General features: G+C 43.2%; 2 protein-coding genes across 5 annotated transcripts in view; both read left to right on the top strand.

Annotated features, from left to right (window-relative positions):
- The window catches only part of SAMSN1 (SAM domain, SH3 domain and nuclear localization signals 1), a 396,747-nt gene that overhangs the window by 60,752 nt on the left and 315,530 nt on the right, over positions 1–20,465 (top strand). The window lies entirely within an intron of this gene.
- NRIP1 (nuclear receptor interacting protein 1) overlaps positions 1–20,465 on the top strand; it is a 101,390-nt gene that overhangs the window by 60,753 nt on the left and 20,172 nt on the right. The window lies entirely within an intron of this gene.

Raw genomic sequence — 20,465 nt, 5'->3', positions numbered from 1 at the left:
GTTCCTCCAAATCTACAGGGATTAATTGTGCGTGTTTAGAAATGAGTTTGCATTAATAAGTAAGGGTATGTCTACACTACCCCGCTAGTTCGAACTAGCGGGGTAATGTATGCATACCGCACTTGCTAATGAAGCCCGGGATTTGAATTTCCCGGGCTTCATTAGCATAAGCGGGGAGCCGCCATTTTTAAATCCCCGCTGCTTCGAACCCCGTGTAGCGCGGCTACACGGGGCTCGAACTAGGTAGTTCGGACTAGGGTCCTATTCCGAACTACCGGTACTCCTCGTGAAACGAGGTGTACCGGTAGTTCGGAATAGGCACCCTAGTCCGAACTACCTAGTTCGAGCCCCGTGTAGCCGCGCTACACGGGGTTCGAAGCAGCGGGGATTTAAAAATGGCGGCTCCCCGCTTATGCTAATGAAGCCCGGGAAATTCAAATCCCGGGCTTCATTAGCAAGTGCGGTATGCATACATTACCCTCCTAATTCGAACTAGGAGGGTAGTGTAGACATACCCTAATTCAGTAGGACTATGTGGGGCAAGATGGTGGAACTAGTTGGAAAATTCTTCTGCATTTGTACTGCAATCCTGTCAGCTCACTCAAACTAAAGAGGCTTGGGCCAGGTCGTTACATGGTACTGCCGAACCGTGGGGGAATCTCAGAAAAATGAGGGTGCTGCAGGGAATTACTGTCAGTGACCCAGGTTATAAGTACATTCCTACTGGGTAAGACCAAAGGTCCGCCTAGCTCAGTATCCTGTCTTCTGACAGTGGCCAATGCCAGACACCCCAGAAAGAATTAATAGATCAGGGAATCATCAAGTGGTCCTTCTCCTGTCATCCATTTTCAGCCCCTGACAAACAGAGGCTAGGACACCGTTCCTACCCATCCTCACTAATAGATAGGGATGTCAACGTGTAATTAACTACACGGCCAACCAACAAGCCTGGGATTTATCCGTTTTAATCCCATCAACTACACGCCCCTCCCTCCCCCTGCTTGCTCCTGTATCAGAGGCAGTGTGTGGGGGCGGGGGGAGGTGGAAGGCGGTGCCCATGGGGAACCAGCTCTTAAGGTGGCTCTTCATGAAAGCTGGATCCCATGGAGCCACTTGTCCCCCGCCTTACCCCTGCACTGCCACCTTTGATAGAGAGGTAGCAGTGCAGAGGGTGAGCGGGGGTAGGCAGGTGCTGATGCACAAGTAGGGTTGCCAGGTGTCCGGTATTGCCCCGGACAGTCTGATATTTTCGCCCCCTGTCCGGTTAAAAAAAATTCAAAAAATACCATACACCTAAGATGTCCGGTATTTTCTGATTCCCTGTCGTCTCCCCCCCCTCCCCCCCCGCCAGGAGGCAAAAATACCAGATACCTGGCAACCCTTCTCACACTCAGCAACCGGGCCCAGCCCCTCTCTCCTCCCCTCTCTCTGCAGACCAGGGAGACGCGGAGCAAAGCCGCGGAGGACCCAGGCGGCGGGAGCGCCCAGACGTGCTGCGGTCCCGCCCGGGTCCTCCGTGGCTTTGCTCCGCGTCTCCCTGGTCTGCTTGGGGGGGGGGCAGCTTTTCTCGCCCCGGAGGACGAGGGCGGCGGGACCTTGGCGTGTCTGGGCGGTCCCGCCGGCCGCATCCTCCGGGGCGAGAAAAGCCCCATTCATAAGTGCGGATCCGACATTAGTCGGATCCGTGTAACTCTGGGACTGCCTGTAGTTGGAGAGCAGTGGCTACTAGCCAAGAGCCCAACACTGAAAGCAGAGTCACAGAATCATCGTCACTAGCAGTGCAAAGTAAGGATGGCATGGTATAGAATTCCCAACCTTCCTTTAGCACTGCTACCTGAGGAGGGGGTCCCTGAGAAGCACAGAAATAAAGGTGGCGATACCATACCATAGGGTTACCATACATCTGGTTTTTTTTTCCCCAGACATGTCCTCGTTTTCACTTGTTAAATCTCCATCTGGCCGCCTTTTTTAAATGACTAAAAATGTCCAGGATTTTGCCCTGCATTGGGGAGTGGGTGGGGCATGTCCCTGTCACTCAGATTGAACATTTGGAGCCACATACCCGAACATTAACTGCTGCTGTGTGCATGTGCCACAGCAGGGGGTGGGGAAAAAGCATGTGGCTGCGGCGGCAGTTCTGGTGAGACCTAGGGCAGGCCCGATGTGGGGATGGGTTTGGCCCCTCCCACAGAGTCACCGCACTGCTCTATGTCCCACTAGATTATGTCCCAGGCTCTGGGGGAGGGGAAGGGTGTTGGGTTAGAGCAAGGGACCTGGGGATGCCTGGCCCTGAGGGAGGGTTGGGGCATTGGGTTAGAGCAGGGAGGCTGGGGGGTGCTTGGCTCTGGGGAAGGGATGGGCTAGAGCAGGGGGATGGGATGCCTGGCTCTAGGGGAAGGATGGATGTATTGCGTTAGAGCAGTGAACTTTGTGGGTAGCTGCTTCTGGGGGAAGGCAGGGTCACTGGGTTAGAACATGGAACTGGGCATTAAAACATCTGGCTTCTTTCCTTTCCTGTAGGTGGGCAGTGGGTCCAGTCTCAGCTCTGTGAGTACTGTGGGAACTGGTGCTTGGTGGGGCGGGCAGGGGAAAGGAAGGGATTATGGGAAGCAGGATTCCTGGGTTCCTTTTCTAGCCATGCCCCTTCTCCCCTCGGTGCCTTTAACTTCATGCCCCAGGACAGACCCTAGCCAACAGCCTCCTTGGTCCCCCACTCTCTCCTCTGGGTCTTGCAGCAGCCTGGGCTGCCGGCTGGTTGCTGGTGCTTCTGGAGCCCGCGCTGCCACACATCTCGGAGCAGTACAGCGGGGAATCAGGAGCCCAGCATGTGGTATCCCCTCTCACCATGAGAGCCAGCGGGGGCAGCAACAAGGTGGTGGCCAGAGCCCAGAGCTTGGTGTGTGCGGGGACAAGTTTGCCAGCTCCTGAGCCCAGCCTCCTGTGCAAGTGGAGTAGCCGCCAATGCAGTGGCACCGGCAGGCACCACGTGTCCCCTTTTTTGAAAGTTCAAATATGGTCACCCTACCATACCATGTTACCCTTTACTACTTTGCTGTTGATTGTGGGGTGCTGTCTTCAGTGCTGGGCACCTTGCAAACAACTGCCACTCTCTGGCCTCCTAGCTCTGAAGGCAATGCAGAAATATGGGTGGCAGTACAGCAGGCAGCCCCCCTTCTACTCTCTTTGTTTGGATCAGAATCACAATTTGAGAAATGTTTTCTCCTGCAAAATCTGTATAGTGTTTAGTAAAAGCCCACAAAAGACCATGTTTCATGTGAGGAGACCCTGTTTCATGGTCCTTGATGCATTTTCATAGCCCTGAATTTAGTAGGCCCTAGCATACACACATGAATACGTACTTAACAAAGATACTTTCCATTCCTCACTGAGCATGTAATTTAAATATATCACAAAAGATAACTAGCTAATACACTATGGAGATGGTGGTGCACAAGAGTAAAAACAATTGTGATTAGTGTCATAAGCAGTGATCACAAGAGGGTTGTTTTGGTTTGTCCATAAAAAAATGGAGGTGTAGCAAATTGTGTATTCCATGTTGTTTAACTGCCATCTCCCCCTGCAATCCTGTTTTCTCGCATTAAACAGGTATTACATTTTCACCTTTTCTGTGCACCTATCAGTGCAGGAAGGATAGTTTTATATTTTAAGTACTTGACTGAAACTCAGTAGATTAGTGTCCAATTCCCAAGTCTTCTGCAGAGTTCATAGGTGACCTTGGGCAGGTCATTTAATCTTCCTCTATCTCAGTTGTTCCCCACACACAAAGTGGAGATCCTAGCACCTGGCTACCTCAAAATCCTATGTAATCAGTTAACCACTTAAATGTTACATTTAACTGTTTAACCACTTAAGCAGGATCCTGGCATTCACTCCAGCCCAACCAAGCCTACTGTGCTGCGGGCTGCTCTGGCCGTGCCGGCCATAGACAGGGACTGCTCCAGTAGAGCTGGAGTGGCTCCTACCAGGTGCTCGCACCAGGCCACGTCCATCACTCTGCATGTGCAGGAGGCTGCTCTGGGGCCGGGCTGGAGTAGCTCCCCACCTGCAGCACAGCTGGGCCACAAGTTAACTGATAAACATCACTCAGTAACTTGATGCTAATCAGTTAACTGGTTAACCTGTGACATCCCTACTTCAAAGGGAGTTTGTGGTGATCAATGTTGTTTTTGAAGCAGTCAGACTGCCTGATATGGGCCATGTGTGTTACTATTACTGCTTTTTAAAAATTTTTTTTCTTCCCCCCTCTCCGAATTGGGACTTCCAGATACTACCACAATCAGGGATCAAGTATTGACTGTCAGCCACTGCACACGTACATAAAAGACATTCCTTTCCTCACAGACCATTCAATTTAAATATATGACAAGATAACAAGCAAATACAACATGCAGATAGTAGTGTACAAGAGTAAAAATAATTGTGATCAGTGTCACAAACAATGATCACAACAGGGCTGTTTTGGTTTTTATTTTTGGTTTCTTTTTTCAGAGAAAGATACAAACTGTATTATTAAAAACTTTTCTCATAGTTGGGGCTTTAGTCTAGTACTTCACCCAAGTAGAGGAAAGTAACATCGCTTTTCATGCCTTTTGTGCCTTCAGCTAAAGATGAGTACATTGCTAGGAATGTTCAAGTTAATGTAGAGAATTTTTTCTCAATGTGTAATTTATTCTTGTGACTGTATTGTGATGCTACATCCCCTTTTTTATTAGAAATGTGTTTTGAATATGAATGTGCGTAACTCAAATATGATTTACACAAAATGTGGTATGTAACCTCTCGTTGAAAAGCTTACAGTCCATTAAATGTGTACATCCTGTTTGTGTGCGTGTATCTTGATTGTATATAAAGGTAGAAATATGAAGTATAACCCTGAAAGCGATTAATGGTACTTGAGCCCTGAGCCTTTACATCCCTTAAGGCAATGATCTATGAATGGGGCTTAAAGGAAAAACAAAACCAGTCTTTGTGGTTGGTGCTACAAAGACATGTCATCATGCCACCTGGTACTTGAATCATCTTGAATTTTGTACACTTCCAGAAGGGGGGAGACTTGAACAAAGGATTCCCACCCTGGGGAAATTATTTTTAAGAGATGAGCAAAAGATGATTGTCTTCAGCTGGGTTCACCGATGGTGTCCCCTTTTGTGATAGGTGCAAAGAGAACTGGAAACACAGAGCTCTTAACTGGGATGAGGGGGACAAGCAGTTGGGTCCACGTGAGGGAAAAAAAGATAAGGTTTGGCCTGCAGGACTTTACTGGAAATAAACTAGGGTGAGAAATTACCATTTGTAACAGTTTCTCTTGTGTATTGGACTGACATAGAAACTTTGATCTGTTTGCCACCACTTACATCTTACTTTGTATACTTTTACTTTTGTTTATTATGTCCAGTGTAAATAAATGTTACCTGTGGGGACAGGGGACAACAGGTTGTGCATATTTCTCTCATTGATGAAGACAGCAAACTCGATGAACTTTCCCTATGTAAAACTTTCCTACAAGGTAAAATGGATTTTTGGGGTTTTGGTTCTTTTCGGAGGAGGTGCTGTTCTCCTAGGTGCTGTCAAATCGCTTACCTCAGCCCCCTCCCTCTCTCCAAAGCTCTGCTGTCAGTGTTACTCTGCTGGGGAAGGGGGGGTTGTTACCCCAATTCTCAGTCTTTGCTGGGGGAGACCAGAGCTTCTGGCTCAAGAGGACAGAGTGGTGGGGTGCCTTAGAGGAGAGAGCAGCAGGCTCAGTGGTATGATCAGCACATCGGGTGACCATCACAAGGGGATCTCTGTGATCAAACCTGTCACAACTGTTGTTTGGCAAATAAAATAATTTCATGGAAGAGTAGCTGGGAGCTGCAGTGGAACAACGTTTTTCATAAATAACTACAGTAGAGCCTCCATTAGCTGAATTTCCTTCTGTCTTCCAACACTGGATAACTTGAGAAGAATGAAGTTTCTTACAGTTTTGTGCTTACAAGTGCAGTTGATCTGGTTGTGTCAGCTGAGACATGACATATTGAGATTGAAGGTGGCTGCACCAACCTCACATAAAAATAAAACCCCTAACTCGAGATAAAATTCGATGAGAATGGTCAGTAACGAATCTCATGGTAAAGGAGACAAGGGAAGTATTTAATGAAGGGAATTTATTGGCATCACTAGATGTGTACAGTGCTTACTTGCACATCCCAGTGCATCGTTCCTGGGGTTTGTGCTGGGAAGACTAACTTGAGTACTGCTTTCTTTCTTAGGGTCATTCTGTGCTCCCTTTGGCCAGTGCATATCGCTTGGCCCATCAGATGGCTCATTGTTCAGCTGCATTGGAACATTTTATCTAACCTTCCCCATCAATTAAATCCTCTTTAAAATAGTGGAGATGTTTGGAAATAGTGGAATCCTATATTATGAAGAGCCCAAGAAGCAGGCTGGTATTTCCTTATAGCAGGGCTTCTCAAACTTTGAGATACTGAGACCCCCCCCAAGTTGGTCGGGACCTACAGTTTGAGAAACACAGCCTTATAGCATCAATAAGTGCTCCCTTGAATATCTCAAGGGGCTTTGTATCAATATGCATTAGTTTCAGCTCTTTGTTTCTGTTCACAGTATAAGCCCCACATAATTTTGCTTCCACTTAGGTCTTTGCACTCTCATTTTCCCCATCCTGTTTTCCTCTTTCCCATATTCATGACTTAGTACTCTTAATACACTTTTTACCAAACACATGAAATATAGATAGTATCTCTTCTCTCATCCTCTAGCTCCTTCCTTCCTACTTACGTACACCTCTTTGGAACCTATCATGTAAGGAAAACCCTCCACCCCTCTTCCCTGCTGCCAGACCCTTTATTACCTGAACTGTTGTCCCTATGTCTTGTCTTAGTTTGTAAGCTCTTTGAAGCTGGAAACCTATCTGTTCTGAAATGTGCTGTATAAATTTATGGCACTAGTATATTTTTGTAGTAATTAATGCCATTTACTAGGGCTGAAGATCATTTGCAATATAGTTATTCAAGGCAAATGTCAAATGCAGAGAAATTTCTTCATCTAAATCTGCCAGAGTAACGAGAGCCCAGGAGTACTTACAGCAGTTCTTGGTAAACCAAATTGCTCTGCTTCAGAGAGGCTACAACTGAAACACTGCCAGTGTGAACTAGCAGAGGAATACCAAGACAATCTTGGAAAGAAGATTGTTCTTTTCCATTATAAATGGAAAAGAATGAAGTGTTATTTAAAAGCTTACTCTCCCACTCCTGCCCCCCTCCAATCTCCAGCAAGAAGAGGAGTCATTTTTTGAGTGAGTACCTATCTTCTTGATTCCTGCATTATAGTGGACCAGGTTCTGATCCCAGTTATATATTCGAGTCCATTCAGAGAAATGTCTTGTTGTGGTGGCACACTGGTGTAAATCTGTAGTAAATGAGATGTGAATCCGAGCCAATGACTTGCTTCCTTCTCTCACTTAAAAAATGTGATGGGAGTGGGGCCTTTATTGAGTTAGAAGCGTTTTGTTTTTGAGCCAGAAAGTTTAGTTCTGTTTATAGGGTGATTTAAGAGGCACATTGCAAAGCCTTCTCCATTACATTGAATCACTAGGTCCTAGTTTATATTTAACTAGGTCCCTAGAGTGACTTCTTTTCTGTTTCTTTAAATCTCGCCTCAAAATTTCACTCTTTTCATCTCTAATCTCCACTTTGACACCATTTGCTCTGATATATTTTTTAAAGCAATCATGAAACAGCTTACTCTAAAGTTTCACTATACGCAGTATTTCCTTTCTTCCTGGAGTCTCACTTCTGTTTGTAATCTTTGGGGTGAAAGTAGACTGGAATAGGAGGGAAAAATCTCAGAGGGAGAAATTTCATTATATTTTAATAACACTAACCATAGAGGAAAAGAGAGCTCTTTTCACCCTTGGTTAGAACCTAGTTGATTCTCTTCTCCTTTTCACTCTTAATAGTCTTATTTGTGTGTTGGTGTTGGAGAGGAAGGAACCATATGAGCTTTTTTATTTGTGTATCACTATTCTGTTTCATAAACAATAAATACAACTTTCTCGCCAGATTTGTTCTTTACAATAGGAAGGGACCAAAATTGGTCTATTTTATTGGCTAATCTTGTTCATGGACCTTATTTAATTGTCACTGTTCAATCTAATTGATACACATATATGTGGTGCCTCACAGATGTAGATTTGTTCTGAAATATTAACAGTCTAAATGTACATATGACTTGATAAGTGAGGGCAGCAAACTGGAAGGAAGGTACAGGTAAAAAAAGATAAGCATTGTGTAAATACAGATTCCTTTTCATCATGTGGTATAAATGCGAGCACAGTAGTTGGCAGGCTATTCTTGGGTGGACATGCCTTGTGTGTAAGGAACAACATGGCATAGAAATTCTTCTAGGAGAGGTTTCTGTTGCAGTGAAATTGATATTGGTGAACCAGAGTGGGTGTCGGGAGAGGGACACAATAAAAGATTAAATCATATATGTAGGTGGGATAGAGTTATGTACGTCCAGAGAGCTAAGGCAAAATATTTAAACTTTGTATGGTATACTGGGGAAGCCAGTGGAGGGAATAAAGAATTGTGAAGTAGAGAGAGATCTGATCATAACAAATGGTGAGAGAAATTTAGCAGCTGCATTTTTGGATGGACTAGAGGAAGACTCTTAAGATACTGGTGAGACCAGAAAGGAGCAGGTTGCCATAACTTAGACCATGTCTGCACTGAGTTTACAGCTGTACAGTTGCAGTCATGCTGCTATTGGATAACTTGCATGCAAATGGGAGAGGGCTGTCCTGTTGACATAACAGCTGTCACTGTTTATGGAAGTGGTTTTGTGTCAGCAGGAGCAGCTCTCCTGATGACACAGTGCTGTGCATGCTATTATTTATGCCTGAAAAACTTATGAGACTCAGGAATGTAGGTTTTTTCCCCCCATATCCTGAGCGATACAAGTTTTGCTGATATAAATGGCAGTGTAGACATGGTCTCAGTTGGGAGAGTCTTAACTGTAGAGAAAAAAACAGGATTCCATCCTGGGGATGGAGGAAGAAATGTCAAGATGAACAACAACCTGGACATGTGGGGAGTAGGTAGTGGAATTGAAGATGACCCTCTAGTGCAGGGGTGGCCAACCCATTTAACAGAGAGCCAAAACAGTGGCGAAAAAATGTGAAGAGCCGCACCAGAATTGTCAAGCCCCTCCCCCCCCTAAAAGCCTCCCTGAACAGAATTGTTGAGCAAAAATTTAAAAAAAACAAAACAAAAACCTGAGGGTGCCCCTTTAAGGCGGCCGCCAACTTGGGCGCCATTTTAAAAACCCTACAGCTCCGACCCAGTAAGCTCAGGGAAGCCGGAGGCTGGGCGGGAGTCGGCGGGGGGCACAGGGGCGGCTTTGCGAGCTGCACTTTTGGGGGGCAAGAGCCACATGCGGCTCGTGAGCTGTGGGTTGTCCATGGCTGCTCCAGTGATAAAGCTACCATGAGAGACTGGGTAATGATGGTAGTGAAGAAGTAGGGAGAAACAGGGGTGACTTACCTTCCCAGCCTCAGATACTGAGTGTTCTGACTTTGATCTTATGAAGAGCCCACATGCACATTCACATTCATAGTGGGAATTTTCTTCTAGTTAAAGTTATTGACAGTTTACTAAGGGCTAAAAAAGGTTCCCTTTGAGCTAATAAGGAATTAACAATGTCCATCTCTCTTTCATAGAAATAAAGGATGTTTGCTGTTCTGTCTTCAGTTTCAACTTCTTTGATTAAATTTGCTTTGTTCTAAAATGGATTTGACAAAGATCCCGGTCGGTCTCCTCTATTGTATGAGTTTCTGCCATCAGGATTCTAAAGAAAAGTATAATGTTTCCTACTACTCCTTCCTTGTTTTCTCAGGCAATGAGTGGTAACATGATCCATTTCACACTTTGTAGGTTTAGTGTTTGTCACTTTTGTAAAAGGGAGGGATCAGATGATAGTTCACTTCTCAAGCTCATTCAATCTTTGACCTTGCTTTCCTTAGAGAGAAAACCAGAGTGCTTATCAGTACTAGCAATTGTACTCCTTTGTTTTGAAGATATGGACATCTGCTTATTAGGAACTGAACATGAGGACTTTTTGTAACTTTTTAAAATACACTCCTTTTTTTTTTTTTTTTTGTACTATTTGTAGCTTCTTCAATAAGGATAAAGGTGTAGTTAGCATTTTTAGGTACCCTTTCCGTTGGATAGTCCTTTGCCAGTCCGGTGTGGATTGTATTTGTAATGAGGATATTCTGTGAGCTTGTATCTAATACTGTAAGGAATCTTCTATAACTGTATTAGCTGAAAAAGGGTCTGCTTACATTTGCATGGTAGTAATCCATTCTCTTTTTGAAAGGCATTGAAGTTAATCAGCAAAATAGCAAAACTTTGTGAGACCCTATAATATCCTCCACTGGCCACACGGACTTAGTGGAAATGGGTCACAAATTGACTTCTTAGCTTCATATTAGTATTCTTGTAAAGAATATGAGAAGAAAAGGAAACCCGTATTAGCATCATTTGGTAAGAACACGTGCACATATAAAGTTAATCATGTCTCTACTAACTTCACATATTTCAGCCATTTAAGTCTGAAACTTCACGTGTTGTAGTTTGTAGGGATCCTGACCCAGAAAGAGTTTGAGGTTAGGGGCCACAGGGTTATTTGTAAGAGAGCAACTCTCATTTCTGTGCTTCTGCTGGTAAAGTGCTGTTTTCAGAGCTGGACATCCATCCAACAGTTGCCACATTCTGGCCACCCAGCTGTGAAGACATCACAGAAATAAGGATAGGAATAGTGCAACTCTGTTTTGGGTGAGAACCCCCAATTTGGGAAACTGGTTTTCCCCATGAAAATAGGGGAAATATATACGATAATAGGGGTGGTGCTCCTTGCTCGCTATGTTCGCCAACCCCCCTCTCTTTGGGTAGGTAGCCCCGGCTCTCCCCACAGACCACTGCAGAGGGCCAGGCTGAGGTATGGCAGCCCTGGCTTGCCAAGATTTTGTTCCCCGGCTCTTCTCTTCGCCCCCCCCCCCCCCCCCCACCTCCAGCCACTAGGGTTGGCCCGGCTCTCTCCCTCCGGCCCAGCTGCTGGGGGATTGGGTTGGGCTAAAGAACAAATGGCATTGTCTGTAATGCATTTTTCATGGCCATAAATTTGGTAGGGCCCCATTCATGAGATTCCATAGCTTAAAAATGTGATCATTTTTGGAGGGGCAGTGTTGTAGGTTTTTTTAAAAAATATGATGATTAAGAAACCCTCACTACAAAGCCCATATATTATAATCTACTAAGGCAACCTGGTCAGACAGGAGGAGTGCTACAAATGTAGTACCTATAAAACATTTTAAAACTTTATTAAAAAGAGGGAGAGGACTAAAGCAGTATAAAATGTGACATGAACAAAATAATTGATGGCATATTATGGAAAAAAGGTTTTATTGGCAATGTTTGAGATGCCTGCATTACAAGTGAGTTATGCAGGTCACCCCAAATGAGTGCCAATAAAAGCTTTATACTAACACACATCATCCTATTTATAGAGCTAGATGTCTGTCTATATATAAACTGCTCCCAATCATGTCTAGGCTGACATCAAACAAGCTTTATATGTGGAGGGCGGGGGGTTGAAAGAAGAGCACCAACTACACTCTTCCACAAGTTAGGCATTATGAGAGAATCTCTCTCTCTCTCTCTCTCTCAATTTAAAACAATAAATAGGTCACATTATTTTCTGTTGCACAAGGCATCTTTTATTTTTCTTAAGTGTCAAAAGTTGTGTTTGAATGTGATGTATAAGCTAAATATTACTTTTTTTAAGTGTTGAGAATATAGAGGTAGGTGGATGAATCGGTAGATGATTACATTGCTAACTATTTTCAGTGTTATTTAAAAAAAAAGGTTAAAACGCAGTAGCAATTTATTGGCTCAACACTCAGCACTAAAAAAGCATCATAGAGCATTGTTATGAAGAAGGTCCATGATCTACATTGACCTTGTCTTGGTTATGTGGGATGTGTGAGTGGTGGGACTTCAGTTTGTGCAACTTATCTGTCTGTCATTGTGATTAGGTATGCAATATTACATTGTGGCAAGATTTGATTGACAGTAAAGATCCCTGTACACATGTGAAGTCGCATAAAAATTGGAGGGATTCCGGACTGACATAGGATATTTTGTATCTTGACTGTTAGATCTCTTTCTATCCACAAATTTTGGGATTTAGTATCTGTTGATATACATTTGTAATTAGTGAAAATGGTTGTTGAAGGTGCTCTCTCACCCTTTTTGTTCAACATAAATTGTTCTTTCCCATTTTTTTGTTTGTTAGATTGTTATGAGGAAACGCATCCCTTATAAAGCAGGCATAAGGTAATGGTCTACAAAGATGGGGAACACTTGAAAATATAGTGTACAGAATGAGTAAAATGTGCTGTTTCTTGAAGTTGACTTAACCTACCCCCCCCATCCAAGAGCTTTGAACAAATGCCAGCTGTTACATCAGTCCTGTTTGTAATCTTTCTTTGCTGATCTGTGACCTTGACCTTGTACTTGTTCTTGTGTTTGTATGTCAGACCTATTTTAGGGGTGGACAAACCATAGTTCAGTTTAATAGGCTTTATACCGCAGCCTCACAGGATGTCCCACTGCAATATAAAAATTAAAGCAGCTTATTCAGTAAGTTACTCAATTTGGGTTTTTCCCCTGACTGCTTATAGTCTTAAAATCATGCTTTGGAAACTTGATACAGTTCACACTATAGGAGGCTTTGTCGTTGGTTGGTTTGTTTTTTCTGTTAGTGAAATCTGGAAGATATTTTTGAGAGAGCGCATGCTTTTTTAGGCCTTGAGAATCCTGAAATGCTTTTTTAAAAATTTGTTACATTTTGGATCTTTTTGTTTGGATTCTCCTCTTTCCAATGGAATACTCTGTTGCATACGAAACCTCAGCAGTTTCCAAACATGTTGGTTTAATTTTGTTGTTAGTTTCATCCAGAGCTAACTGTTATGATGGTTTTCAAATAGATGATAGCCATTTGTACCAACCGTGGGCAACCTGGGCTAGTGAGTGGGCTGCATGAGTGGCCTCTCTTATTTTATTGAACTGCAAGACTGCTGTAACCAAGATGATCTCTCATTATAGGATAACTTTAACTATGCTTGTGTATCTAGATTTTTCAGCGTGCTAATCAAACTGTAGCAGTACTTTCACTGAATGCAAAAGCTCCTAAAGTCAGTGTTGTGGGCAGTCTGCACAAACCTCAGTTCACATGCTCTTGTTTTATGTGCATGTCACTTCAGTAATACCAGTAGGAAAAAAACCAACCTGGACAGAAATCAGCAGAATCTGGCAACCCTTCTGTGTGGGATAGGGATGTTAAAATTAGATTAATCAAATAGTCAATGGAATTTCCATTGACTATTCCATTCATTAGTCAGTAAGGGCACTTCCGCTTTGAAATGTAGCTAGAGCCTACCTGGCTGTTGCTACATTTCAAAGATGGAAACGCTGACCCCGGGTTCCATGCTGCGCTTCTGCTTTGAAATGACTCTTGTACATTTCAAAGGTGGTGCTGAATGCCACTGCACCCCTATCCCCTCCCACAGAGCTCCCCCCAGCACCTTCTCCATCCCCCCCCACCCTTGCTGTCACTTTCTGCTAGAGGCAACGGGGGGTGAGGGGGAGCAACTTGTTGACTATCCGATACGCTTTTGCTTACTGGATAGTCGATTAGTTGCTTACATCCCTAATGTGGGCAGCGATTAAATGAAATGTTTTGTGGTCCAAACACAAAACACTAATGGCCTGCATGTGGCCCTCATGCCGCAGGTTGCCAACCACTGATTTAGGCCCCCAATTCACTAGTCCATCTCTATTCACGAAAGTACATGAGAACATGCTTAACTTTTCTAGGTGCTTATCTGGGTCTTAAGCACATGCTTAAATGCTTTGCAGTCATGAGGGGATGCAACAAATGACTTTTTTAATAAATATTTTGAAATTGTTGGAACAGTGATGCTGATAATGCTAATCCTAAACACTGGTGGCCAAAAATTAGTTGTTTATGGCTTTTTTTTTAAAAAAACTTTTGGGGGAATGTCTATGTATGGACAACCATAAACTTTTTTCAGAAATCAGGTAAATGCCTATATAGGCTAGAGTAAAAACAGTAAATCTGTTTTACTGTTTTTATATAGTTTTTTTTAAAATGAGTCTGAGTACCTGTCTGAACTTTCTTGACATTTAATGGAAAAAGCAGTGAAGATAAATAGGTGTTTCTTGCTATTCTGCAATTATTTTCTTGCTGTAGCATTCATGAAAGACAGATATAAAACACATTGGTAAGAGTTGTGTCCACAACTTTTTGTGACAGCATATCATCTTTTTGTTTAAAATGCTTGTCATTTTTATCAACATAAAATTTGAGGAATTACTTCAGAATGTATGTCCTTGTGATGAGCATTTAGGATAGTTAAACAGCAGCATCTTCTCCTACCCCCTTCAATCATATCTTGGTGGTCGTGAATGTAGAATGAAAATGTATATTCATGTTTAAAGTAATGATACAACTACCTTATGCTCCTAAGTGAGGCTGAAGCCTAGTTTTTAATGCTTTTACTATTACACGATATTCATGTATAATGTTAATTTTAAATTGCTGAAGTAATATTTAGGGTTCGTGTTACGAGCACTTCTCAGGGTCATTCTTGAGCAGTGGCTAAATTATGGTGGAATTGCTATACCATTTCTTTTCTTATTGTATGTTAATCTCTGAAATATTTTCTCAGTTTCATATAGCATTGGCTTTCATGTTACTTCTTTATTTCCAGTAAACAGTATGGCTTCTCTGGAGAAAAATCAATTTTACTTCGTAGTAGAGATTTTCTGCTAATGAAAATAGTTCCTTTCCCACTTAAAAGAAATTGTACAAGGTCTTCTGCATGCTAAGCCATTTGCGGTTTGAGAGACTGAGAGTACCAGCTAACTTGGGGGGGGGGGGCATTGTTTAAAGAACTGATGGTATGATATTGCACATGAATTTTTCATTGTATCATAGTGGTAAGACGGGATCACTGAATTCTGCCCTATGTTCTCATAGGTATGAAACTGTGGTTTGTTATTCTCAAAACCTGTTTTGAGGAAAACATTCAAAAAAATAAATCAGAACATTATTAGTCTGAGTGTCTGAATTAGAATTGTGCTACCTTGGTTACTAATCCATCATGTGCCTCTTGCCAGGCACTAGGATGTTAAATTTAGATTAATTAACTAATCGAATAGTCAATGGGATTTCCATCAATTATTGGATTAGTTTATAAGGGTGCCTCTGCCTTTGAACTGTGCAATTCAAAAGCGGAAGCCCCACAGGGAGTGTGGGACCAATGGGGCACTGTCCCTGCACTCCATGCGGTGCCTGAGCCTTTGAAAGGTACGAGAGCCCAGTTGGGGTTCTTGTACATTTCAAAAGGAAACCCTGTAGGAAGCATGGGGTCAGTGGGGGAGTCACTCCGCTAGCCCCATGCTTCATATGAGGCTGCTTCTTTTGAAATGTACAAGAGACCCGCTTGAGGCTCTTGTACTTTTCAAAAGCAGAACTGAAGCAGAAGCAGTGCGAGCAAACACTGCTTCAGTCTCCATTCCCAGCGTTGCCCACTGTGCCTCTTATCACCCCTGCCCCCCACGGAGATAGTGCTGAGGAAACTGGCTTTTAAGCCAGCCTCCTCCCAGCAATGGCTCCTGTTTCCCCGGACTTGCTGATAGGGTTACCAGATGGTTTAACCAAAAATACCGAACCCCCCGCCTCCCCCCAAAAAAAACACTGGGGAAAAAATTCTTTGGGGGAGGGGAGAAGGGGAGGAGACTCGGAGAGTTAAGCAAAAAAAACAGAATAAAACAGCATGGCCCCTTTAAATGCGTGCAGAGTGAGACGAGGGGACAGGTTGGGCACTAAGACCCAGGGAAGGCATTGCTTCCCCTTGCTTCAGGTCTTTAGGCCTTTTGCTGGCAGCCATCTTGTTTTCTTGATTGAGCCAGAAGGCAGCTTCTCTGCGGAACCAGGTAAGCAGGGCGACCATGGTGGGGAGGAGTCCGGGGGCTGGGCCCAGTTGCTGGGTGTGTCCATAGGGTTGCCAGGTGTCCGGTATTTTCACCTCCTGGCAGGGGGGGAAAAAAACAGAAAATACCAGACATTTTAGGTGTCCAGTATTTTCTGATTTTTTTTTTTTTTTAAACTGGGCAGGGGGTGAAAATACCGGACTTTCCGGGTCAATACAGGACACCTGGCAACCCTACTTGCTGCCTCTCTCTGACAGAGGCAGCAAGGGGCAGGGGGAACGACTAGTTGCATCACTAGACTCTCTCTGATAAGATTAGGCTTACTGGATAGCTGACTAGCACCAAGCACTTAGTTTGAAATGTGCCTGGATGTGTGTACATTTGAGAAGAATCGGCCCATTTTTGGTTTCTTTTAATTATCAATGTCTGACTATTATCAACCATTTAAAGCTATTCTAGCAATTCCAGTAGTACTAAAGATATTGTGGAACTTCATGAGATGGGGAAACTGGCCACTACTACCTTTTGGGTATGTCTACACTACCACCGTAGTTCGAACTAGGGTGGTTAATGTAGGCAACCGAAGTTGCAAATGAAGCCTGGAATTTAAATATCCCAGGCTTCATTGGCATCTTGCTGGGCGCTGCCATTTTTAAAGCCCCGGTAGTTCGGACTCCATGCCCGCGGCTACCCGTGGCATGGAGTAGGTAGTTCGGATTAGGCTCATTCCACATATTTAAATCCCAGGCTTCATTTGCAACTTCGGTTGCCTACATTAACCACCCTAGTTCGAACTAAGGTGGTAGTGTAGACATACCCTTTGTCTGCAACAGCTATGAGGTCAGAGTTCTATGGAAATGCATCACCTGTGAGTATTGATCATGCCTTAGTAGCATGGCTGTCCTGAGGAGAATATTGATTTCTTCACTGTGTATTAATACAAGTTTCAGTCTTTGGGAGTTGGCAAGTAAAATGTTTAATCAGTGATAATAGGAGGCTAATAAGAAGCGGTTGTGAGGTTATGATTTTCATTTTTAAATTTAGAAGTATTGAAATTAGATTGGAAAGAAGTATCCTTTCTTTATCCCTTGTTATCCACCAGTCTTGTATATGACTGAATTAGACAGTTCCACTTTCACTTGTCAATCATGAAAGCAGATGTTGCTATTTATTTTTGTCGTCTTGTTCTTAAAAATAGCCTGACTGAAATGTAACATTTCCTTTCACTGCTTCCCTCTCTCTGCCTAGATAATCACTGTATCAGAATGATCCCTTGCATAGCTCACTGTCAGAGTTTGGTTTTACTTTCCTTCTGACCTCTTCTCTGTGTAGAAGTAGATTACTGACAGGTCTAGGTGTCAAACCCTCAGTCTGATTTTGGGACTGACATTTTATGTAAGGCTACTTCTCCTGACTGCCAGAATGGTGGACAAAAACTTTCTATCAATTTCTAGGTTAGAACAGGTTACAGGATATAGGTTAGAATGTCCTAGACTTCTTCTGTGGGCTTACTTTTCTTTAAGTTGCCAGTAGCATAGGGTGACAACTATGTTTTATAAAATGCATATTATTTAACTACATATTTTTTTTACACTTATGGCTAAGAGGTTTTAAGAGAGACTGTGAAATTTGTGTGTTGTCATAGATGGTAAATATAAACATATAGAAGAGGATTCGGATCTTAGAATAGTATTTTGCAAGGGGAGAACATGGCTTTCTGAATGTGGAAAGTATTCTCTTATTTGTCTATACTTAAATGTACATGTTATACCCACCAGCAAGTCTGTGGATTTATTAAAAATGTATCATAAATTCCTACAACTTATCCTACCAACTGAACTTCAGTCAGATCTTTCCCTGTCCCTAGAAAGCTTTGGGAAAACAAATGTAGGGCATCTTTCTAAAGTCACCATGTCCAGACTCTGAATGATCCATTATGGGAAGTGAGTGCTGAAGCTGAGAATCCATCTCTTCTCAGGAAACTGCTCCTATTTAAACCAGGCTGTTTTTTTAGATAGGACAACGTGAACTTTTCACAGTTCTTATTATATTAAGACAGCACCAAGACCCCAACTCTCTGGGACTTGATAGGTCAAAATCAATGCTTTAGACTTGGGCCAGTTGTTTCCAAAATGAATTGTAGGGATTTCTGAATGATTCTAAGGTGTATTTCCAGATCGTGCCTTTCAGTAATGCATTGTAAAGAAGCTAAACATTTGGATAACTCTGTGAAGGTCAGCAGTGGCCTCACAGGTTCTAGTATGTGCCATCTCTCAGTGCTTCCAGAGCCATAACTGGGTGAAGTTCACCTAGAGAAGACACTTGTTTTTATTGTACCAGAGTAACAATTGTGCTGCATCAGACAGACTGACAATTGTAAAATAATTAGAATGGAGTGTTGTCATTAAGACAAATTTCATTCACAAGATGCAAACTGAATACCAGTTCTGATGTCCATGAATTTCTGGATGCTGCTGTGGCAGCGAAGAGACCTGGAAAAATTCAGAAAGTCTGTTTTAGAACAAAGTCATAGTAACGCTGAACTAAAAGTGTGTGTGTGTGTGTGTGTGTGTGTGTGTGTGTGTGAGAGAGAGAGAGAGAGAGAGACACTATGCATGCACATGTACTAAAGAAGTGGTTTCGATGTATGTGTAACTTGGTGAATATAATGGATTTGCCTCACTTGTGAATGACACTTACGCATGCAGGCCTATCCTCTTGGTTTGTGGGTGAATGAACAAACATGGTTGAGATGTGTCTTCTGCACCATTAAAATACTGACCCAAGTCAGTGATGGGCAATCTAAGCTAATGAGTGGGCCACATGTCTTCATCTCGGTAAGCTTGCAAAATTGTTGTCCCCAAGATGGTCTCCCAGGATAGGGTAGTTTTGCTAACACTGCTTGCATGCCTAGTATTTGTGTGGTGTGCTGAACTGTAGCAGTGCTTTGATTGGGTGCAGAGGGAGTGCATGGCTCTCGCAGTCCATGTTATGTATAATCACCATGCACCTTAATTCATGGGTCACAGGTTGCTACCACTCTTGTAAGAGTTTCTGTAGTTGTAATTCAATTGAAAAAATGTTGTTGTGTCCTAGCAGGATATTTTGGAATGCAGGCAGGGCTTAGAATCAGCTGTTTCATGGTAGCGCCAGGCACTGGTACTTTTCTGAGGCTGCTAACAAGGTTTCCAGAAATTCCATTTTCACCTTTTTAAAAGGAAAAAAAAAAAACTTTCTTTTATGACGCCACAAAAAACCTTAAAATAGTTTGACCATGTAATTGATGAAAATACATCTACTTGACTGTGTAAAGAGCCTGGCATAATAAGGGCTTGTGTGAATTGTGCCAGTCATTTCAGTGAGGTGTCCAGTGACAATTTTTTGAGTGTTAGCTATTTTGTTCCTCACTTGAGAAGGAAACGTGGCACCATCGCAGATCTGTACTGTTAGTCTGCTGTGAATGAAGTCTCATGTCGGTACCAGAAGTAAATGATATTTGAGAGCTACCATCATTTATCTTTTCACTGGTCATGGAGAAGCCAAGCCTGAAGAGCCCAGTGCTGCTTGGAGAACTGTGTGTTCATATTTTGAATCTTGTCACAGATTGCTATTAGTAAGGTTGCCCATTTTGATGATGTCCACCCATGTAGATCAGTGGTACCTGTAAGCTCAGGGCTTGTGCGGCCACAAGTTATATGCTGGATCCCGAGGAGCAGGCTGCAGAGCCCACAACAAAGCCTCCTCAGGAGTGGGCCTAGTAGCCCTTGCCAGCTTTGCTGCCACCGTGAAGCCGCCTCCCCGGGAGCAGAGCCAGCAGAGGCTGCTGGGCCCCACTTTCTGTAAGGCTTCACTGTGGGCTCTGCAATATAAAGCTAAGTTAAGCGTTATACTACGTAGCTTGCAGTACATGTAACTACTGTGTTAGTGGTTATACAGTTACATTTTAAACCACATTTTTACCTGAATAATGTATACACATGTTAATTTCTTTATTTCCTGATGTATCACTGATCTGTGGTCTGATGACAGTTCCCTTTTTGTCTTGATGCTGACTCTGGTTTCTGGTTCTTTCCCATCCTGTCCTGATCCTTTCTCTTAGCCCCACCTTCCCTTCACATGTCTGCCCAGGCTTCTCACTGATGGTGCTTCTGCATAAATACCACTTTCTCCCTTCCTATTTCCAGTCCAGAAGACAGGCAGGCTGTAGAAATTGAAACCTCCATCTTTCTGTATTTACAGGTCCTCTCAGAGGTCCTTATTGCCAGTGAGCTGACTACTTCAGGATCCCTGGATTCATAGAGCATTTCCCTTTGATATGTGGGGAAAAGAAAGGAGAGAGATGTTGCATCATGGAAATCTGAGCAACCT

This window comes from Pelodiscus sinensis, chromosome 1 (assembly GCF_049634645.1).
Source record: "Pelodiscus sinensis isolate JC-2024 chromosome 1, ASM4963464v1, whole genome shotgun sequence".
In the NCBI taxonomy this organism is placed as follows: Eukaryota; Metazoa; Chordata; order Testudines; family Trionychidae; genus Pelodiscus; species Pelodiscus sinensis.
This window is presented reverse-complemented; position numbering and strand designations above follow the sequence as displayed.